The sequence below is a fragment of the Coturnix japonica genome, chromosome Z (assembly GCF_054131305.1).
Source record: "Coturnix japonica strain WE chromosome Z, WE-NBRP24, whole genome shotgun sequence".
Taxonomy (NCBI): Eukaryota; Metazoa; Chordata; class Aves; order Galliformes; family Phasianidae; genus Coturnix; species Coturnix japonica.
The window spans coordinates 27709182-27733399 of record NC_140702.1 but is presented as its reverse complement, the minus strand read 5'-3'; the positions used below and the strand labels follow the sequence as shown (position 1 = coordinate 27733399).

The 24218-nt window shown below is 39.1% G+C and overlaps 1 protein-coding gene across 5 annotated transcripts in view; it reads left to right on the top strand.

Annotated features, from left to right (window-relative positions):
- Positions 1 to 24218, top strand: part of HINT1 (histidine triad nucleotide binding protein 1) — a 69864-nt gene that overhangs the window by 29730 nt on the left and 15916 nt on the right. For 2 of the 5 annotated variants that reach the window (XR_014939333.1, XR_014939332.1), the window contains 3 exons: positions 5077 to 5134; positions 21752 to 21785; positions 22660 to 22958. The gene's annotated coding sequence lies outside the window, so the exon portion shown is untranslated. Of the gene's footprint in view, positions 1 to 5076; positions 7174 to 21751; positions 21786 to 22659; positions 22959 to 24218 lie in introns of those variants that run through there. The other 3 variants (XR_014939330.1, XR_014939331.1, XR_014939334.1) reach the window with 2 other exon arrangements.

Below are 24218 nucleotides of genomic sequence, written 5' to 3'. Positions count from 1 at the left end.
AGTTTTCCTCAGTGAGAAAATTAGTACTCTTTTCTTGAGTGAATCATCATCGTGACTTAAAGATTTGAAGTTCACAGTTGGTCTTAAGTCCACATTGTGTTTCTTCAACCCCAAAGTAAGTATGATTGTAAATGACTTGTATTTAATTACATAATGGAGAAAAAAAAACAAGCATGTCTAACATTCTGGGTTGAATCTGTTTTCCACTTTATCCATCCATATGCATGTCATTTCATTTCAAGTTCTGCATTTCTTTATTAGATGTATCCAGCTCTGTAATTACTGTTTACTAGCTATCTGTATTTGTATTTTCTGATCTCTCAGCCAGCTGATGAAGTAGACCCCTCTCGTGCTTCCTAAAAATGTTATTGAAGCATCTGTGTGCACACAAAATATTTGTTTTTCAGAAATTTTTAGAATGTTGATGTGTATACGCTGATGATGCTGTAGTGTTTTTATATGTACCTGCATGTGTGCTTGTGACTCCTTGGCACCGTCAGGAGTCATAACAATTTGAATCATTGTTATAAATTCAAAGAAATCAGTTTGGTTGCACTGCATCAAGCCACACTGTGTTTGCATGCAGCCAGGATCATACTAGCTATGGGCTTCACTTCATTCCTCTGACCACCTCCAGGAGAAAAATGGGTGAATGACACTTGAGTCAGCTCAGGGCCCCATCCCACCCCCTCTTGAACACCTCCAGGGACGTAGCATCCACAGAACTCTCTGGGCAGCCTGTTCCTGCATCTTACCACTCTATCTGTGAAGAACTTCTTCCTGACATCTAATCTAAACCTTTTCTCCTTGAGCTTAAAACCATTCCTCCTTGTCTTATCACTTTCTACTCTTGTTAAAAGTTGATTCCCTTCCTGCTTATAATCCCCTCTTCAATACTGGAAGGCTGCAATGAGGTCTTAGCCTGTCTGCATAGGAGAGGTACTCTGGATCCTGTCCAAAAGCTCCACACCTTTCCTGTACTGGGGTCCCAAACCTCAATGCAGTATTCCAGATGGGACCATATGAGGGCAGAGTAGGGGTCCCTGCTGGCCACCCCATTTTTGATGATGTCCAGGATACTGTTGGCCTTCTGAGCTGCAAGAACACACTTCTGGTCATGTTCAGTTTTTCATCCACCAGGACCGCCACGTCCTTCTTTGCAGGGCAGAACTCTCAAGGAGTTCTCCTATTCTGTATACATATCTGGGATTATCCTGACTGAAGTGCAAAACCTTGTGCTTTATTTTGTTGAATCTCATTAGATACACATGGGCCCACCTTTTGAGTTTGCTGAGGTCATAAAATCACTGATGACATGATTTATCATCATCTGTAATAATGCAATGGCAGTTACTGTCACTGGCTTTCAGTGCCTGTGTTAGATGTTTCATCACTCAGCTGGCTTTTCTCATAATCATTTTGTCTGACCTAAATGATGACAGTGTCCCTAAGAGTCAAGTCTTGCAATTATAACACTATAGCAAATGTTAAAGTTGAGTTGCTCCAGTCTTCATTTTAATCAGTTGTCCACATGTGGATAGTGTCTTAAAGATGAAATAACAAATCTCTGTGTAAATCTATCAATAGGAAATGTCTCACAGTTCGGTCTCTGTTGCCAGGCTCAGTCAAAGAATGAAAAAGGGATCAATCATGCTTCTTTTTGGCCTTTGGGAATAAAGCAAAAGGGGTGAGGGTGTCCATGCCATTACTTTAATCACTCCAGTGTGGTCAGCATCTACAAGTCCTGGTAAAACAAAAAGTCCCATCTGTGTAACAGAATATTATCCTAATAAGAGGGTGCTATGCCCATCCCCTAGGGGGCCTGTAACACCTGTTGGAATGAGAGTCACGGTGCTGTCAGTCAGCAGCACTGACTGGGTGGTGGCCAAAGTGGGGGCACACGAGTTCTCTCCTTGGATTACTCCAAACCAGAAATGGAAGTGACCCTATTGGCCTCAGTGGGACATTGACTGCCTGAATTGAATCCGGACTGGGCAGGAGCTGTTTTTCGTACCAAGAAGCAGCAGCTAAACAAGGATTACAGGGAGGGCAATAAGGAACAGTCAGAAGAAATTCTTCCTTGTTGAATTTGTTTAAGCCCGTCCATTACTTAGTGCCAAACAGACAAAAGTTTAGCAGCTGTTCTTTCTTCAGCAATAGAAGCTTCCCCAGATTTTGTCCAAAAGCTCCCCATCAAAAGAGAAGCCAGTTTTTGGAAATTCATAGACATTTTTACTGCGCCCTAGAAATAAATCCCTAAGGGGTCAAACAACTTTATGAAGCTGCATGTCAGATAGAACCAATATTAATGGGCAAATGTGCCAGAACATGTTGGTGCTGGATGCGACTGGGAGTGCCAGCAGAGCATCTCCTGCTTCAAAGCGCACTTTACCTTTCTCACCCATCACAGATTCTCTCCTGCTTTTATTCCTCTCAGAGTCTAAAGTGTATTTTCCATACACCATATCCGCATGGCCAGTGCGTGATACAGAGCCCAAGTGGAACACCTGCTTGGAAAACAGAATAAGCTATCAAGGTCAGCTCTCTTAGCATGCACCTTTGTCTCAAGTGATGCATGGTCACATTTTAAAAATACTGATTAGTGGAATGAAAGAGAGGTAATCATTCTATAATACAGGGTCATCCCCTTCGCCTCTCCAGGTGTGTATTTCTCTCCAGGTTTCATCTTTACAAATTAAGAAAAAGATAATGGATAGGCTAATAGCATCATAACCGAGCAGTACTAATACAACAAAAGAACCATTCCCATAGATTCCAGCATTAGTAATGCAGGAAATTCTCCCACTATGTCACGCCAATACAAGCATTATTTGCAATGTAACAAGTTACAAAGCAATAGCAGTAAGAAAGAAGCACACAATCCCAGTCATTGTGAAAGCTGGATATTAGTTTCTGCCTTGATATGAGGCTGAACATATCGTACCTTAGCTTTCAGCTCCGTAGCACAAGTGGAACACTGTTGCTGACTTCAGAAAAGCCTTTAGAAAGAGCTTTTCTGTTGGCCTTTTTTACTCCAGATCCCTTGCCCAGTGTGGTCTTACCTGCTCCTTTCACTGGAAATTTAATCCCTCCCCTCCTCCCCTACCCCCCCAACACACAGGCACATTTTCTTAGATGTGGCAGTATACCCATAAATTACATAGTTATTTTCTGGAGGAAATATTTCCTCCTTCCAGAGCTATATTCCTATGGGTCTGTTCTAAAACAGGGTCTGGAGAACAGTTTCCTGTGCTGGTAGTTGTAGTCTTCTAAATATATGACTTCATGCCTCAGTACATACGGTTTATGTCTGCACTTTTTTCTCTTTTTCCTAAAAGCCACTGCTCTCTGTCAAGTAAAGCTTATTTCCTGTGGGAAAAATAGAGATGTTATGCTTCCTACTGGAAATGTCTTACTTACTTATTTTTAGTTTTTATAAACAACGAAGACTTAATCTGAGTATACCAAAGTGCAGTTTCTGTGCTTGATATATTACTGTTCAGGCTGATGAAGTACATTTCATACCCATAATCCTCCATCATCTGACACATCAATTCCCTCTTCCATCTTGAAATCCTGGCATTGCTGTAATAACTGGTGAAGCACTTATTTCAGGGATCAGCACTGAGGTCCTAGCTTCTTCACTTCCTCTGTTTAATTAAGAAGATGACTTATATTTGTCTACCCAGCATAACAAGGAAGTGTCTCGTGTGCTCTGTTTCAGTTGTCTTTGAAACCGTTGGCCAAAGGCCGGTGACCTTTTGGTAGCAATGGCTTCGTGTGTCAGGTGTTCTCCCACTAGAACATCATGCAGATGATAATAACCGTCTCCTTCTGTCAGAGCAGTGAAAAAGCAGTAGGTGCCACATTCTGACACTTTTATGACTCATTTCATCTCTGGGCTGGCAGAGCTACACAGACTAATAAGCATTCCCTTTATAGATTTCACATTGTAATCAGAAAGTCTATTTTTGGCCTTCTTATTTTCTAAAAAAGGAAAAGTCAAGATCAAGGAAATTTAATGTGCTTTTCAAGTAACATTCTGTGAAGAGGCTGGGGATTTTATCTGGCTACTGTGTCTTCTCGCTTTATATTTCAGAGCAGCCTGAGGATGCAAAATCAAGTAATGAACATTTCTGGGGACTTGAATAATTTTTGCCCTCCTTCCCCCAGAGATGTTCTTTATGCCAGGAGAGACTAGGAAAGGGAGTGCAAGGAGCTGCAGAGGGATAAAAACCGCAGAAGCAGCTGGGTACCAGGGCAATGCATGGGTGAGACTTCAGGGGGCAGAGGAAGGCTACCAAGGAGTTAGTACTCTCACGGTGGAAAGCCCGGAGTGCCTTGCTAGCAGAGAATTATGTATCTGGGTGTGAGCTAGAGGGCAGCATTGCCAATTCACTCAGCAGCATAGCTGTCCTGCCAAAGGTGTCAAAGAATAACCCAGGATGGAAGGTTATGGTGTAGGGATAATACTGAATTACCAATCTTCAATTTCAATATCCTTCTGAACCCTGGACTCTCTATAGCCTTGTACACATTAGTAACTTGACTGCTTTGCTTACAGGTGCTCAGAAATTGCATGGGAAGCATATTTAGGGAGCAGCCTCACTGTTCTCCTTGAAGGGGTCATGAATTTCTTCAGGGCATATTTTTAAGTTTATATATATTTTTATATATATATATATATATATAAAATAAACAACAAACCAAAACCCACAACCATTTTGCCTGGAAAGCAAGCTGTAATATGATGTACTTTTGTTACTGTATTCGCTTTAAACACCTCACTGCAGTTACCTTTGTATGATCAAGATAGTCAAGCTGTTCAACTTGACCATTTTTAGACTATATTTTGAGATACAGACTTGGATATATTATCAGATAAGGAGTAGGAGTTTTATGACTAAAAGATTGTATAAGTAGCCTCAGAAATGAATTTTCGAACTAGCTGGTACATCCCAGACACAGCTGTCTGTTAGCAGCTACATCAGGAAGTGAAACCAAGGCTAAGAGAACTGCTGTATTGAAAATTATTTGTTTTTTATCTAAAAGGAATTTTGTTTTTTTTTCTTTTAGGAGAGAAGATGTGAGACAATCAGCTAACAACACAAAGGACTGAACAACTGCATATACTGTCAGTATTTACCATACATTTAAAATGACCAAAATATGACAAAAATATGAAACTTATAAAAATAATTATAACTTTTCTTAATCAGCCATCTTTCCACAGTTGTACACCCTGCTTCTATGCACAAGAGTGATAATTCTTTGTAAAATTCACCTCTAGAGGGATGACTTTATACAGAACTATCATCATTGTTAAATCCTGAATCCATGTTTATTTAATATCCTGGTTTGTATGTGCACATGTATTAGTTTGTGAAGAACTATGTGTTTTCCCTCCCTCGTCCATTCAGACTGAGAACATTATTGAGGTAAACAAAAAGCAACAACCAAACAACAACAAAAAAAACTTATTTCAGGTACTTCAGAATGTAGTAATTACACTTTATTTCACTTTTGGATTTTAACATTTTTGGATTTCAATTCAAAAGAAAAATCAGTGTCAAGATGAAGGTCTGACATAAGCTTTCTAAGAAGTGATTCTTTGCAACAACAGCAGTGAATGAACACTATTCTAAGTCAGAAAAAAAGAATAAAGTGAGGATCATACCAAAGAAGTATTCCAATAGGAATTATGTAAAATCGAATAAAACCATTTTCTTTTATTAAAACAAATAGCTCATTCAGGTGTGATGAAAGTGTGCTCTTAAAAAATAAGGCTGAAGGTAAATTGTGAGGTAGGAAAATGTTGAGTTTAGTTAGCTCAACATTTACTTTGTAGGCTGAAGACTTTAAAAGTCAACAGATTTCTTGCTTCTCTGTGGAGAGATTTAGATTTCCCTAGTTCTCTCCATCCTTCAAATTCTACTTTGAAGCAGATGTATACATTTTATTTTGGCTGCCAGCCATAGTAAAACTTGAAATAGATATCTAACTTATGTGATTCTTTCAATGAATCCGTTTCTTTTATTATTAGTAAACATTCAACATTAACCCAGGCTTTAGGTGTAGGAAGTGGGAAATAAATTTTGTATAGAAGATTACTGGGTTTTGTCCTTTGATGGTAAAGAACAATTTTCAGACTGGAAAGCAAGGTAGGCTTGTGCCTTTGAGCTAATGGGGATAGAGCTTTGCCAAAATATTTTTCTCACTTTTAATCTCACTAATCATGCTTTAAATCTTATCTGTGCTCCATCATAAGTGGGCTGAATGTTCTGCCATTAACACACTTTCTACTGACTTCTAAGCAGTCAGTTGTACAAGTCCACATCAACCATGCTGTCTGCTAATAGTGGTAGTCTTGCTAACTCTATTTTCTGGGTTGTAACTAGAGAGGAATTCAGTAGAAACAACAAGGAACAAGGTGAAGTGATTTGTTACTTTTTCTTTTAGATAGGTTTTTGTTTGCTTATATAAGAAGGCCTTGTTAAAAAGAGAAAATGTTTGGACATTGCTCTATACTGTAAACAGTCAATCACTTGCCACGTGATCTTATGGGAAAGTACCTCCTTGAACACTGAGAGCTTTCTTTTAGTTGCTAAAAGTCGTAACAGAAATGCAGGTAGGATTATATATATATATATAGCCTCACATCGGTTCAGAAACCATACCCACAAACCATGCCTCACAACTAATTGAAAAGGAGAAGGATCTGGGAACATTATTTTATGGGAGTGGAGAGAAGCTGAGGAGGATGACAGACAAATATCATTATGGGGTGAAATCTCAAAGGAAAGGAACCACCAGCAATAGCAGTCTAAGATCTTTCCTCAAGTCCTGTGCAAATGGTGATAAATGGATTAACATTTAATGTCCAGTGAAATTTAATTATAGTCTCTTTCATAGCTGAGTGATTATAAAACATTTTGTCAGTTGTTTGTTCCGCCATTAGATCTCACCTTAAAACACCATGTACATAGATAAAATAATTCTAAGAGCTTCATTTTATTCTTCTGCCCTGTAAGTAGAAATGGTGTCACACTACAAAGCAGATGACCCCTGTACAATTGCAATTGTAATGGCCTTCAAAAAATTGCCTGAATTACTGAAACCTTTGCCAGAGCTTTTCAGGAGAATGTGATGAGAATAAAATAAACGAAAAACTGATTAGATGTTTGCAAATATTGTGGGAATGAAAGGTCAGCTCTGTCTTTCCAAACAGTTAATAACAGAACACCACATGGCTGTGTACTTGGGCTGATATTTATTGTTGCTATAGATGATATTAGTAACCACAGCAGTTACGAAGATCACAGCAGGGGAGCTAGTGTGGCATTACCTCCCTGTGCATAAACCAGCATACAGTACAAGTGAAGCAGTGAACAGATGTGAGCAGATCTGTGCAAATGCTGTAGATTCAGAAGATGAAAACCGTAAATTAGACTGTGTTGCAAAGACTGGGGCAGGAAAAGAAAAATCAAGAACAAGGTCATGGGCATGAAGAACTGGGCTACCTGTTCGGATTTTTATACTAAAAGAAATGAGAGTATTCAGTGATGGATAAAAGATACTAGGTACACTTCTGTCCAAAGCTTCATTACTGCTTTTGCAAAGATACTATACAGACTTTGTTAATGAGCAGTCAAATTCTCAGTACATTATGTATTACTGAATCTATGAATCTTCTTTCTCATGTCATAGAACCATAAAATCACTGAGGTTGAAAGACAACTTCAAGATCATTCAGTCCAACTGTTCACCTATTACCAGTGTCTCCCCACTAAACCATGTCCTTTAGTACAGCATCAACACATTTCTTGAACACATTCAGGAACAGTGACTCAACCACTTCCCTGGACATCCTGTTCCAGTGCCTGATCACTCATTCAGAGAATAAATTTTACATAATATCCAACCTTGTCAAAGGCTTATAGGGCAGTTTGGCCCAATTCCATGACTAAATGTGATGGGGGGACACGTAGACCCATGCCCTGGGAACAAGGTAGGGAGATGTGCCTAAAAATAGATCAGTGGCAACAAGTTAAGGGAGAAAAGCTAATTTACTAGATATGATATCAGAATGTGAGATAACACTATATAACATAATTGGAATTAAGGCTAATAAATCAAATAAAATGAGAGAGACAGTGTCCAAAGCCAAAAGCTGTACTCTAATGTTGAAGGAGAGATGGCTAGGGAGCACAAACTACAGAAATGAGCAGTAGAAGGTGCATCTCACATTATCTTTCCCTCTGAACGGAAAACAGAAAAAGAACAGTGAAGTCTCCTGGGATGTGTAGTTCCACTCAGAGAAACAGCTCACCAGAAATACTGACAGTCCCCAAAACTGGAGCATTAACCCTTTAACTCCCAGTGCTCTCCATGATGTTATTATGTGGAATACCAATAACAAAAATCATAAAACTGTGACCATGAACCTCCCCAGCACAGCTTAAGGCCATCATCTTTGTTTGCGCAGACACAAGGATTTATTTTAGTGCTTGCATATTGTTAGTCAGAAATTCTGTGACTCGTTAAAAGCCCTCTTGTCTTCCTCAATCTCTATTCCCTATAACACCATCTTGCCCACTTTAGTCTTCGTGACAGTACAAAGAAGTTGCTAAAAGTTATTAGGGTATGCAGGGAGAAAATTAGAAAGGTGAAAGCCCAACTTCAGTTCAACTTGGCCACTGGTGTAAAAGAGAACAAAAACCGTTTTTACAAGTATATTAACAGTAAGGGGAGGGCTAAGGAGAATCTCCATCCTTTACTGGATGCGGTATGAAATGTGACCACTGAGGACTAGAATAAGGCTGAGCTTCTCAAAGCCACATTTACATCTGCCTTCAATAGTCAGACCAATGACCTCAGGGTACTATACCTGGAAGACTGGGATGGGAAGCAGGAAACAAACGGCATGATTCAAGAGGAGACCTGCTGCTTCACCTGAACTACCATAAGTCCATGGGGCCAGATAAGATCAACTTGGACAGGGTGCAGAGGGAGCTGACAGGGGTGAAAGCCACGGCACTTTCCACCATTTGTCTGTGCTCCTGGTCAACTGGAGAGGTCCTAGAGGATTGAAGGCTTGACAGTGTGACCCCATTTACAGGAAGGGAGGTAAGGAGGATGGAGGATCTAGGCTTGTCAGCCTGACAGCCTACTTTCTTTTTCATTAAACTTAGAGGAAAACTTATGGGAAATAACCATACTAGGGTGAAGAAATGGAAAAAATCTGACTAAAATAAGGGGGAACTCTTAGAAAGACAGTGGTGCTTGCCCTAGGGCCAGACTCAGGAAGTTTGTACAGGATTCAACATTTTGTTTTAGAGTGTAAAGGTAAGATGAGAATTTGGATTGGACATAACAAATTTCAGTAACTACTGCTGGTGTTTTATAGCTCTTTTCCATCAATGTTTTAGTTTTGTAGGATTCTGAACTGTAAAGGGAAAAGTCAAAAATATAACAAAGAAAAAAGAAACAAATGTGCACTGACTGAATGCTATATGTTTAGGGCATTTCTTAATTCAATAGTATATATCATTTCAAGATTAAAACAACAACAAAACAACACAAAACCAAACCTAGAATAATAAGCAAATGATAATAGGCTGTTGGGTAGCAGAGGGACCAGAATATAAAATAACTGGAGCAGCGAAGTAGGGTATGAAATTTCACAACACAGTTTCCCTCTCCAGGGGGTAGACATAAAATTTGCTTGTGATTATTATTGTTGTTACCAGAGAGAGTTCAAATATTTGAGTGTTCCTTTTTTCTTGTTCCTCTACAGTAAAAGAATAAAGCTGTGGGAAACACAAGAAGGAAAAGAAAAACATACTTTTCAATCTGTTCTTCAGATTTATTTTCCCTTTTTACTTATTCTCATTGTCTTTGCAGAGCCTAGCTTGGTCCTCACTCTGCAGGAAATAGACTGTACAAATAACATGAATTAAGGCCCTGGTCTTCCCTGCAGCCACACTTATCTTCACTGATGACCTATTTCCCATTCAGAAAAGTAGTGAACAACATGCCTAACTTTACCCATATAAGTAATTAATTCTGTTTCGGTGTACTTCAGATAGGACGTATTTATCAGCTAGACATGGCCTAGGAGGGTTTATCCAGAACAAAATCCAAAAGCCATTTAAAAATAATGTTCATTCAAAATAATGAGATTGATGTGCAGTTTTCATGCTAGTGGACCTCTTAATTCAGGATTAAACAGAAGGCAGCAAGAGGCACTCAGCTGATTCTTTGACTGCTGGCAAGTATTTTGCTGTGAAGAAATGCACATCACATTCAGTTTTATTGGTGACTCTTAGGGTGAAATAGCAAATGAAGTAAATCTCAGTCTCTGGCAGGAAAATGAAGAATATACTGCCCAACCCACACAATATAGAATATTAAAGACTCATTTTTCAGTGTTTTGGACAAAGATTTCAAAGTTATTCTGTTCAGAAATGATTCTGCTAACCTGTTATATTCATAGTATTTCTGTTCTCCCCATCTTTACTGAAACACATTTTCATGTAAAGTAAAGCATTTTTCATCAGCTTCTCAGGTTTATGTCAACAGCCTGTGGGAGAGAAGAATGTGAAGGACAAGAGTCATAAGAAACAGTTTTTCCCAAACCATTACTTTTGCCTCACTCTATTTTACCACCCCAATTTTGTTTCTCACTTGGCTCCTTTTGCTTTTCCTCTCAGCAATGATTTTCTTTCTAGTAAAAATGATCCCCGCTTTTTGTTTTATTTGCAATCTATGAATTTCCTTCTTCATTATATCTTCTTTATATATATATATTCATATATATATATATAAACAGAACTCTTGGTCTAACCTGGAAAATTCCTACAATGGAAGAAAAACTTTTTTTTTTAATATTTTATTAAATTTTTAAAAATCAGATTAATCAGATTTGTGTTTTTAAAACAATTTTTCATTTAGAAATTAAAATACACTTCTTGTTCTTATAACTACATGAAAAAGAATACTTTTCTGCTTGAATTCAGCTGGCTGTATGACATGGTCCAACTGGCAGCTGAGTGAAATCTCCTTGTTGCATGGCCTAAAATGTATATATAATCAGGGCACATACCGAAATGTGAAATATTGGGAACACTTCATAAATAAGTCTTATGTGTATTAAGAAATATCTTGTACAAAACTCAGTGAGTTTTATGGAAGCCTCTGAGTGTTCTTTAAGTCCTACAAGACTTATGAAATACTAGGAAATCCCTGTCTTGGTATTTAGGCCTGGCCATTGTTCCCTTGATAGAAGATGCTCACTTGTTTGTCTTTTTTTTTGAAGACTCTTGCATAAGGTTAACAGGGCTGGCTAAATATAAGAGCTGTCTAAAAATTGCCTTCATGGATAGACTTGCACACAGAGATAAATACTGAGATCAAGGCTCCAGGAGGGAAGAATGACAAGAAAACAGATGTAACATAAAGCAGAGAGAAAGAAAAGAGTGTATTGATAAAATGTGTCAATATTTTCCAGTACTTACTGTTGTAAAACTCCAGATAAAGATAAATTTGATCCTCATTTAAATTTGATAGACAGGAAATATCCACAGGATGTTACCTTGTACTCGGTACCCTACAGAGAGACATCTGCTGTTATTGAATCCTCTCAAGGCAAGTATAAAATAAAATGGGATCTTCAATTGGATTACATTACATTTTTGAAGTCAAAAAGCCAAAAAAGTTATCTTGCAGAAGAGGAAAATACGACTGGGAAATGTATTTCATATCAGTAATCACTGATTATGATAACAGAAAGAAAAAACAGGAAAAAATGTATTACAAAGTCACATAACTGATGTCACATCATAGAGTGATCTCAATCAGCTCACCCACATGACTCAGTGGAGGTGGTGTATAATGCATTTCAGAAACACTGGTATTATAGGAGCTGTGAAATGGTTGGTCTCCTCTTGCTACTGTAGATTTTTATAAATGTGGCATGCAGCTCTTGTTCATTGCTGGTAAAAATGCATAGCTAATGGTGATGATCATACTGAAAAATAGTGTTTTGTAGCTGGGAATTTACTCTGGCAAATGTTGTTACAGCACTCTTTTTATCTTTTGTAGTTTCCATGTAAATAAATAGGAAGCATTACTTTCAGAGAAACCTATGTATGAACCAAGGACTTGTTTAAAACCATGTACAATACAAGAGTATCAGCTTGTAGTGCTGACAGCTTTAAAAGCTGCTGATGCAGGAAAGAAAGGTCAAAATAGAAGCCTTAGACATCAAAATCTGAATATTCCATGCAAAGACTTTATATATTCGTCAGGACAATAATGTCAATACACCTCAACAGTGGTGTGCTGCGAAGTATAGCTATGTGGTGCTTCAAGTTTTTGCTGACTCAGATAAAACTGGTTACATTTCAGAATCACAAAGCAGCATGCAATGCTGAGCTTTACAGTACTCTCATAAGCCACTTTACAAAGGAATGGCACTCTTTAGTGACACTTCTGACACAATGATCATAGATTAATTCTTTAAAACTAGTTTTATTTGAACATCTCATTTAAATATGAAATACTTTCATAGCTATAGCTAGCAGCTGTAACAGTACTAATGGCAGATATTTATTATTTTTTAATGAAACAAATGAACTTCAAGGCATGAAAATAATAGCCTCATATTTCTAGCTCTAGAAAAACACAGACAATAAGAAAAAGAAATCTTGAGACTCTGGGGTAAGCCTTTTCTTCCATGGGAAGGTAGTAGTCCCACTGTAAGTATACAGTCATATGTGTGCTAGCTACAGCTGCAACAGAGCAAGGAGCAAGAGGATTGTAATAAATGTCAATTAAATCAAAACCCAATCAATTAAAAGCTAAGCCATTGATTATAAATACAGTGCAGCAAATTTGAAAAGAACCCGCACCCTATAACTGCATAACACTCAGCTCTCAAAACACCTCACATATGCAGACTGCCTGCTGACTGTAATTGGAGCTTTTTATGTATGGGGATAAATGAATACTAGAATCAGCTGAGCTTTGTGGTGCTCTAAGATTTCCTTATGGAAGTACCCTAAACTTCTCTTTTATGCATACAGATGAGAATATAGCAAAATTTGGAAAAAAAGAGCTGGAAGGAAAAAGTGAAAAAAAAAGTTTAGAAACATCAGAGGCCTCCCTCTTGCTTCCAGTGCAGCCACTGAAAATCACATTGTCTTTCTCCAAAACTGGGTCAAGACTGAGGAATAACAGAGCATAAAAGTGCTTTCCTTTTTGAAATGTCTTCTTAGTAGACAGCACCTGGTTTACCACCCAGGATGAGTGACTTTGTTTTAGTGGGAAATATTGGTGATATGTGGATGGTTGGACTGGATGATCTCAGAGGTCTTTTCCAACTTTGGTGATTCTATGATTCCGTGACTTTGATCAGGCCAGGTGTGTGGACCAATGACATGCTTCCTACAGAAGGAAAGGAGGTTCGTAACACCGGGGCATCTGGGTGCTTGCTGCTGGGGATTAAACTTGCCAGGAAAGGCACTCAAGTGTATCAGCTTAAGCAGGGATAAGGTAGATCATGCTTTATTTGTATATCCCGGATATTGTTCACAGTCATCTTCGTCTTTTATTAATGTAATTATTTCCCTAAATGAGGTTAGCAGGCTCTGAGTACACATTTACTACCAAGTGCTTGCTAATGCACTTAGTTTTGAGCCCTTATGTAGCAGCTAGCAAATTGCAGCCTGAAATGCTCTTTTTTTTCCTCCAGTCTTCACAGCTTCTGAGCAGGAGTCCTATCACACCAGAGAGTGATGATAATGGCTGAGCACCCATAAGCAGCATGACAGCATCTCCTGTGCCACCTTCCCTGGGCGTTCCGATTCTTTTATAAAATGTATTTTTTGTGCCTCCTAATCTCAATGTAAGGGCATACCGTGAGAAACACTCAACGTCAAACATTTCAGGTTTGGCAGGGATCTTAGTGGTAGCAGCAAAGTTTAATCGTTATTGCAATGATGCGCACACGCCCCCTCTTGGTGAGGGAGAAATTGCGGGCTGCTCAGCCAAAAATATTCAGTTATATGCTCTAAACACGATGCAGGTAATGCTCACCTGGTGTTTGCTTGTTTCGTTGGTTGAGCGTCTCAGGCTCACAAACTCCCCGACAGTGTTGAGGGGATACACTTCCATATAAGGTCCATTACCAACCTGTTGTTTTTGTATATTTCCATGGAGATAGGAGAGCAGGATTTCCAAGAGTGAGCACGCTCGTTCTTGTACCACGCTAGGCTCTCCCTCCACCCTGTATATTTGCCTTATCTTGTGCCTGGCTCAATTCTACCCCAGTCAGAACTCCCCAGGTCTTTAACTTTTACTCTGAAAACTTTTACTTTGAAAAATTCCACCCTGATAAGTATTTTTTAACACACATGCTGCATTTAATTAGTAAAATTCTCATGACTTGAATGCTGAATAATACCACAGGTTTCAAAATCAACTGGATGAGGAATCACTACTTATTTGACTTTGTTCATCTATGCACCAAAGCATAATTTGATGATTCTATTCTAAGACCTGCCTGAATAAAAGCCAATATTCCATTTTTGTGTTACTCCTTCATTCCATCACTTAACTCCGTTCTTAGCGTTGGTCAGCTGCTAGTTAAAGCTCTGTCCTAGATGACTTACTATGAGGCATACAATAAATAAACACAAAGGACTGCAGGTCTCTTAACCCTTAGTTTAAGTCCATGTTCCTTTGATATCACTGTCCTAATAACCAAAAGATGTATAGAAAAACACATCTAAGGGAAGCTATTTTAAATTTTGCCTAATGTGAGGACTTTGGCTTTTAAAATAGGAAAAAAATTAAATTTGCATTATTCTCAGATCTGCAACAGTCTACCAGTGAACATTTGTTCTGTTGCTATTCTGCCATATGATTATTCTGTTGGCAGCACTTCTCATTTGAAGATTGTTTCTATCCCTTTGAAGCCTTTCAAAATTCCTTCTAAAAGACATTTAAAACCAGTCCTGCTACTGAAATTTCATGTGAATTAAGTGTCAAAAATTAAATTCAGTAAATGGAAAAAAAAAAAAAAAGATTCTGAGAAAGAGGAGAGACCAAAATTACCATGGTTTTCATCTACTACCCTCCATATGAACATCAGCCGCCAGGGACCCATTTTATGAGACATACACTTAATTTCTTTTCATCTCTCATCTCATTTTCCTCTGATGTGAATTTTTACTTTGCCTGGGGAGTGTGGATTGCTCTGCAAGAAGCTCTGTAGCTTCTGCTGATGCCCTTTATAATTACATTTCCTTCCGCTGACATTTTGAGACTGATTTTCTAGGTTTGGACCAAATGCTGGAGGTCAATTCTTGCCATTTTTAATTATTTCCCTTCATGAAAGACAGGAAAGACACATCCCTCTGATTTTATCCTCACCGACAATCTGTTCTTCAGCCATTTCTTAATACATATTTGTCTCTCTCCAATTTATAGTGACCTGTAGAACAGCACTGAGACTCACAAGAGTCAGAATGTAAGGTAGTTTATTTAAGGTGTATACACTGGCACATGGGGGGGCTTGCGCCACCCCAATTACACAACTAGTGTCTCTCAAGCAATCATATTTATGCCACACAAAATGCACCACTCAGTTCCGCGAAGCAAGTAATGCTTGTAATGTTTTGAATGTGCTCTCCTTTGTGGTGATTGGTCTCATTTCTCATCTGAAGGTTTCAGATCTGGAATTCCAGGAGCTTCTTCCTTTATAATATACTATTGATAAGCAAAAGCCTTTCCCCCATTCTATCAAACTCCTCCCAAGTCCTGGCTATTCCTAGTAAGCCACTCCCCAAACTCTGCCTCTGAAGTAGGGGTTCATCCCCTCTTTAATTTCTATACAACCTCCCTGTACAGGGATCATCCCAGGGTTTCTGCCTCCACTAGACAGGAGGGAGAAGAGGTTCTTTGATATGAGTATTTGGGTAGGCTTGGGTCAGTGCCTCCTGAGATGGCTATCTCCCTCGAGATAAGCCCTCACTGAAAGTAGGAATCAGGTAAACAGGGGCCTTTCACATGAAGATTAAATATCCTAGGCTTTGAGGAAAGTCAGAAGAAAAGGACCAGTGGGACATGTTGACATTTCTGTATTCAAGACAATGCAGCTGGGCAAACATAAGGGAAAGATAGCCAAAGAAACTGGTTTTGACTGTTTTGAGTGAAGGAGCTGGTTCAAAGAAAGAAGGTCAACCTGAGGAAGACTTCTGACTTCAGTTACCAGTCTCAGTGTTATACAGCTGAGAACTTGCTTGAGGTTTGCTGTAGTTCAGAAGAGCCAAATATAGCAAGGTAAAGAATAGCTGACAAAGAAAACACAGGGAATGTGAAGATTTGGGAATTCCACAGCACATCTGAGAGCAAAGAGAAACAGAGGTATGGAGGCATAGAGAATCATTAAATAGGGACCTAAAAAACCATAGAGTTCCAACCCAGCTGTGGGCAGGGCTGCCACCCACCAGATCGGGCTGCCCAGAGCCCCAGCCAACCTGGCCTTGAATGCCTGTTGGGGAGGGGCATCCGCAGCTTCTCTCGGCAACCTGTTCCAGTGCCTCACCATCTTCTGAGTAAAGAATCTCTTCCTAATCTATCTACTCTCTTATAGTTTAAAACCATTATGCCTTGTCCTTTCACTTCATACAGGTCCAACTCTTAAGCCTGTCAAGATCCCCATGGATGGCACCCCTCCACTCACATTGGTTTCTTCCAGCCTGTCAACCTCACCTTTCAGCTTGGTGTCACCCACAAACTTGCTGGGGCTGCACTCAATACTGATGTCCATGTCACCAACAAAGATGTTAAATTACACCAGCCCCAGTAGTGACCCTTAGGGACACCTCTCATTACTGATCTTTACTTGTACATCAATCAGTTGACTACTCATTCAGCTAATTTCTTATCCACTGAAGTGGTCTGCCCATCAAAAGCATGTATTTCTAATTCAGAGGCAGGAATGACCTGCAGGACAATGTCAAATACTTTGTATAAATCCAGGTACATGATGACATCAATTTTTCAAGGCTGAGTGCTACACAAAAGCATATGCGCAAAAAGAAATGACAACATTTGTGGACAAAGGGAAGGCGATGGATGTCATATACCCGGACTTGTGCAAAGCCCAAGCCCCCCCCACATCCTTATATCCGAATTGGAGAGATGTGGATTTGATGGGTGGATCACCTGGTGGATAAAGAATTGGTTGAAGGCCATAAAGAAAGCATGGTGAGTAATGGTTCTGTGTTCAAATTGAGTCTGCTAACAAGCAGTGTCCCCCAGGAGTCTGTCCTGGGACCAGTGCTCTTTAACATCTTAATCAATTATTTCCATGATGGAATTGAGTGCACCCTGAGCAAATTTGCTGCGAACACTAAGCTGAGTGGTGTGATTGATATGTTAGAAGGAACTGAAACCATCCAGAGGGGACCTCAATAGACTTGAATGGTGGGCCAGGTGAATCTAATGAGGTTCAACACAGCAAATTGCAAGTTTTTTCAATTGCACTTAGACTGAAGGAATCCCAGGCATATATGCAGACTGGGATGAGCAGTACTTGAGAGAAGCCCTGCAGAGAAGGACCTGAGGTCCTGGTGGATGAAAAACTGAACATGGGCCAGCAGTGTGCTCTTGCAGCACAGAAAGCAAATGTATCACGTTACTCACAGTTATCCATCTCTACTCTGCCCTTGTGAGGCTCCATCTGGAGTACTGTGTCTATGTCTTGGGCCCCCAGTACAAGAAAGAGAGGCATCTGTTGGAGAGGATTCAGAGGAGGGCCTCAAAGATGACCAGAGGACAGGAGCACCTCCCCTGCAAAGATACACTGAGGGAGCTGGGCTTGTTCAGCCTGTAGAAGGCTGCAAGGTGACCTAATTGTGGCCTTTCAGTACCTAAAGAGAGCCAATAAATTGGAGGGAAGCCAGCTCTTTGAAAGAGTAGATAACAGCAGAGCCAGGGGAAATGGTTTTAAGTTGAAGGAGGGAAGATTTGGGTTGGATATCAGGGAGAAGTTCTTTACAGAGAGAGTGGTGAGGTGCTGGAACAGGCTGCCTAGAGTGGTTGTAGATGCCCTATCCCTGGAAGGCAAGTTTGGATGGGGCCCTGAGCAGCCTCTAGTCTAGTATTAAATGTGGAGGTTGGTGGCCCTGCTGGTGGCAGGGGGACTGGAGTTTGATGATCCTTGAGGTCCCTCCCGACTCAAGACATTCTATGATTGTATGATTCTATGCTTTTCTTGTCATAAAATAATAGTTGGAATGGATTTCTGCTCAAAATTCAAGTATCTGCTGCTATTTACTTATTTGATGCAAATTTAAATACACAACAGTTATATACTGAATGTGCATTTCCATCTTCAGTGAAGATGAAAACTGTGGTTTGTAGAGTGTGCAAACTACTGAATGGCCAGAGTTCAATCAACTCCAATTTTAAAACAGCCATAAAGAAACTCAGGCTATCTTCACATATTTTGGCACATCTAATGATACATAAAGCAGTGCAGCCTATGCAGTGGCACCATATATGAACAGCTTAAGAGTTAGATATGCGCAGCCCTCAAAGGTTACTATCACAAAAGCACTTATGAAACTGCAAAGCAGAACTGAAGGTTACAAACACAGGTGATTTAGTGGGTGAACAACTGGTCTTGACAGGTCTAGCTATTGAAGAAGCAGCGAATATGCAGTGTAAGTATGCTGAGTTTTTTTAATCCTCACCACGTAAAATCCCTTCAGCACTTAAAGTAAGGAACTCACCATCAGCTTTCCCTTTGCCTGAATAGCACAAAGATTTTTTTGAAGAATAATCAAGCATAGAAAGCTAGAATTTATTAGATCTCTTTGTACTGAGGAAATCTTTAGAATTCCTTTTATCCAAGGAATACAGAAATGTATATTAAAGCACCAGCTTCACCTTTCCCTACATTTCCTCACAGGTGGAAATATACTTTAATGCAATACTGTAATTAACATAATGATGTTTAAAATTCAGTCAACTTAGTACATCCATGTAGTCCCTAGGAAGATTCTCATTTTATTTCAACTAATTCTTGGATGTTCAGTCCTGCTTTTTTATAGGAGTTTCATCATCTCTGAACTCAATTTCCCCAGCCCCTCAATTAGAAGACTTCTGTTACTACCAATTACTTTCTTTCTTTGTGTCCAGGTAATTCTATTTTACCTAATCTTAAAGAAACAGGAAAACATGTGACCAGGAAGAAATATGAGAAAATCTAATCTGTCATAGAATCACAGAATCACTAAGGTTGGAAAAGACCTCCAAGATCATACAGTCTAATTGTCCACCAATCACCAATGTTTCCCACTAAACCTTGTCCTTCAGTACAACATCTAAACATTTCTTCAGTGCATCCAGGGACTCCACCACCTTCCCAAAAAGCCCATTCCAGCACCCATCCACTTTTGGAGAATAAGCATTTTTTTAACATTTAACCTGAATCTCCCGTGGGACAACTTCAGGCCATTCCCTCTTATTTCTACCTCTAGTTACATGGAAGAAGAGGTCAACACTCATCTCACCAGAACCTCCCTTCAGAGTGTGTTAAGGTCTGCCTTGAGCTTCCTGCTCTCCAAACTAAATCATCCCTGTTCCCACAGCAGCTCCTCATAAGACTTGTGCTCCAGACCCCTCATCAGCTTTGTTGCCCTTCTCTGGGCATGTTCCAGGGTCTTGATGTCTTTCTTGTAGACAGGGGACCAAAACCAAACACAGCACTCAAGGTGTGACCTCAGCAGAGCTGAGGACAGGGTAATGATGACTTCCTTGGTCCTGCTGGCAAAACTGTTTCTGATATGAGCTGTGATACTATTGGCCTTCTTGGCTACCTGGGCACACTGCTGACTCATGTTCAGATGATTATCAACTAACGGCCCCAGGTCTGTTTCTTCTGTGTAGTCTCCCAGCAACTTTACCCTAGGCCTGTAGGTTGGGTAACCCCCAAACTACCTGTCTGGGTAAAACCCAAAACTACCACAGCAACCCCCTGTCTGAATGGTAATTTACTGAATGTAACCAAATCAAACAAAATGAGAGAGACAAGAGTACACAAAATAGGAGTCAAACCACGACAGTGCAAGGGAACCACGTGCTTTTCTCCACGGCAAGCTGAGACGGTCAGAGGCAGAGAGTGGCTGGGGCCCAGTCCGGATTCCTACCCCACTTCCTCTTTGCCCCAAGTCCTCCAGAGATGCCTCCCCTCCTCTCTGGGAACCTAAAATGCCCCAAATGGTGGTAACACGGAACCAGAACTTTAACTCTTTAACTCCCACTGTTCTTCATGGTGTTCTGATATGCAATACCAACAACAGAAATCACAAAGCCAAAACATCCAGTTTTGTGGATTGTCGATATTTCTGGTGACCTGTTTCTGCGAAGAGAAGAACAACTACATATCTCAGGAGATTTCACTGTTCTTTTACTGTTTTCTAATTAAATGGCTACTCTGTGAACATCAGGTCTAGTGCTTGGTAAGCACCTCCCCTGGTAGGCTCTCTTACCAGCTGTATCAGGAAGTTGCCTTCTACACACTCCATAAACCTTCTAGATTGCTGTTTCTGTACTGTATTCTATTTCCAGTGTGTATCAGGAAAGTCCTCCATGAGGATGCCATCCATGTTGGCCCTCCAGCTGATATTTACCTGTATATACTTAACCTTGTCATTCCTAGCCCTGAACTGAACACCACTGAAACTGTATAACACAGTAAGCCATGCCACCACCTCTTCTTCATCATCTCTGTTTTTTGGAAGACCTTACAGCCATCCAGTGCAGACCAAAAAAATAAAAATAAAAATAAAAAGGTCTGGGACCAAAAATGGGCTGAAATGAGAAAAACTGTGATTTATGGAAAAAGTACCTATTTCACTGTAAATCTGTATGAGGATGGAAAACTGTGGGCCCATTTGTTTCCAGATCAAGGTATACAAAATTCAATTTAGAAAGTCAATAGTAAACTGCCAGTGTGAATGTGTTTTTGTTTTTAACTTGTGTCCTGAAGGCTGATGCAACCTATTGCTCTGTTTCTTCAGATATTTCATGTGAAATAAGCCTTCTATCTTTAGCCCTTAAAAAGTCATTATTTTTATTTATTTATTTTTTTATGTCTCAAAATAAATTGCACAAACTGGAATTTCAGATAGAGTGCAGAAAGTCTTTCTAGTTCACCCCTGGCTCAGCAGTCTCCAAAAATATGCATGACTTTGCCTGGAGGGTTGAACAATTTGATGTTGCTGTTGAAACTCGTATCTCCAAACTGCTCACATTGCTCTTTTTTTTTTTTTTCTTCTTTTTTTTTCTTTCTTTCTTTTTCTTTTCTTTTTTTTTTTTAAAGTTGTTTGATGTAAGATAGTTTTCCACAGATCTTAACTCTGTGTATTCATGTGCTGCTTTACTGTGCTTACATATTTCTACATAAATTAGGCTATTTGACTGCAGACTTCAAAAGCATTATTGCTGCAATATATACACTGCAGAGATGACAGTCTGGACTGTCATTCGGCATTTGAGGTTAAACTTTGTATTTCTATTCTCCAATTGTCAATTTCTACTTTTGAATTTAATCAACAAGTTCTTTTTGCATACAAATGCATTTATAACTTTATTTTCTCCATACCTTTAATATTCTCAAAGAGAATAAGTTGACAATTTGGTACACTTATTCCTTGAATTCCATTTGTGTTGCCAGGTGCTTTTCTGTGCCCCTTGAAGTTTGGATGAAAGTAAGTAAAAAAAAGCAAATAATTTCTGTTTACCTTCTTTCTTTCTTTTTTTTTTTTTTTTTTTTTTTTTTTTTTTTTTTTTTTTTTTAAATCTGGGTATGAGGAGGCTGAGGGGACACCACCTGATTGCTCTCTTCCAGTACCTGAAAGGTGCTTACAGTGAGAGCGGGGCAGGTCTCTTCTCACTGATGACAGGTGACAGAATGAAGGGAAATGGCCTCAAGTTGTGCTAGGGTAAGTTTAGGTTGTATATCAAGAAAAACTTAATTACAGAATGGGTTGTTAAGCACTGTAATAGGCTCCCCAGGGAATCACCATCCCTAGATGTGTTTCAAAACCATCTAGATGTGTTGCTTAGGGATATGATTTAGTAGAGGGTTGTTAGAGTTATGGTTTGGTTGCAGTTGGAGTTGACCGTCTTTAAGGTCTTTTTCAACATGAGTAGTTCTATGCTTCTATGATTCTAAGACTTTCATTGCTGGGTAGTGGAATTGCTGGTGGAACAAACTATAGTATATTGAAAATTGAAATGGAAATTGTACACTTGATGAAAAAGTAGTTCAGATAGCAACATCTATTTCCGGAGTTTATGCACAAGCCTAGGTATTATTTCTTAGAGGACTTATACTCTGAAAGCAAGAAATAACAGAGAAGCTAAATAACTAGAGAGGAGAAATTTAAAAAAATAAAAATAAAAATCTGTACCATCTCCTTCATTTCATCTGCTAAAAATGAAATGAAATGAAATGAAATGAAATGAAATAAAATAAAATAAAATAAAATAAAATAAATAAAAATCCTGTCTATCTGTAAAAGCTTTTTAATGCCCATGTATCAACCCTGTTAATTTTTTTTTTTTTTTCCTCTTGACCAGATGACAATACTGCTGCGGCTGCACTACTGTAGTTTTGTGCGACAACTGCTCTGTTGGCAGAGCTTATGCTCCAACAAGCCAATGTTTCCCCTCTCTTCCAACTGAATAGTCATACCCTGCCCCTGACATAAATTGATAATCTATTGTGGTTCAGCAAAAACTCTCATTCTGTATTTGTATGGAGAGAGATATGCAGAATGTCTTCCACAAAACAAAGTGCCTGAAAGACAGTTTCTGGCTCTTATGCAGGAGATTTCAACAACATGTTAAACCACTTCTGATGAAAGGCTTTGTTCTAAGTGCCCAGCAAAACAAAAGGCATATTCACACATCTCACAAACAGTTCTTTTCCTAGCTGAGCTAAATAGCCACCACAAGGCACACATACTTCTCAAAATCACAGTCTTCTCTCCAAATTCCAGGGGGATTTAGAAAAAATAACACACTGTATTGTTTTCTTAAGCGTCTTGTCTGTCAGTGAGGTATTTTTACTATAAATTTGCTGGTAGGGAGCTTCCACAGCTGTGTCAGTAGGTGTGTGGTATTACATATGTAAATTAAGTGTCTCATTTGAAACCATACTGACAAGAGATCATACGACAATATCAAAAGATTCCAAGAAGCCATCTGATTTTACTAAATTGTTTTTGCCAACTTTTTAAAGTGCAAGATTAAGTTTTCACAGGAAAGCAATGGAGTTTAGGAAAAAAAAAAAAAAGATAATTGAGTATATTTTAATAATATTTAACAGCTTCCAGATGAAAGGTCAAGTGAAATGGAAATGGAAGCTGAAATAAATAGACTCTTTATTTGACTTATTACAATTTATTTATTTATTCATTTATTTTTAATTGATAGGAAAAACAGTTTTATGTTGTTTGAAAAGGTATTTTATTTATATCTTTGTATGTTGTGGTGGAGAGATATTTCAGCTGAGATGTACTTTAAAGGTGTGTGATTTGGCAGCTAAACACTCCAAGTTCATTACCAGTAAGTGCCTGTAAGTAAAATCTACCTCCAGGTTTCCTGGGAGTATGAGGGAGCAATAGCGATTAGAATGAGGAAATTAACACATTCTCTGAGTCCATCTTGAGACTTGTGGTTTCTGCTATCACCAGAACTTTGGAGGAGTAAATTTCCATCATGGCAAGGCCATCATGCAAAACAAGGGAAACAATCTTGTTTCACTCCTATGTTGTGCAAAAACAAGAAGATGCAACAATCTGAATTTGACTGTGTACTAAGCTTTGAGGTGGGTGGGTGGTGGCCTCTATCACTGTGGCCTGTCTTAAGGCACAGGCTGGGCCTTATTGTTGCCTTTGTTTCCTTCTGTCTCTGTCCATGCAAAACATATGGCCATATTTTACAGATCCAAACAAAAACAGAATAGACAAGTAGCAATTCAAAGCTGGTTTAAATTCACTTTCTGTCCCTACCCCCTTCCTCCTTTTTCTTATTGGTTTAATGAGTTTTCTGTTAACCTCCTGAGGGCTTTACTTCATGGATGACAGAATTATGATACCACAAGGAGAAGCCTATTGATGCATGTAATTATTCTT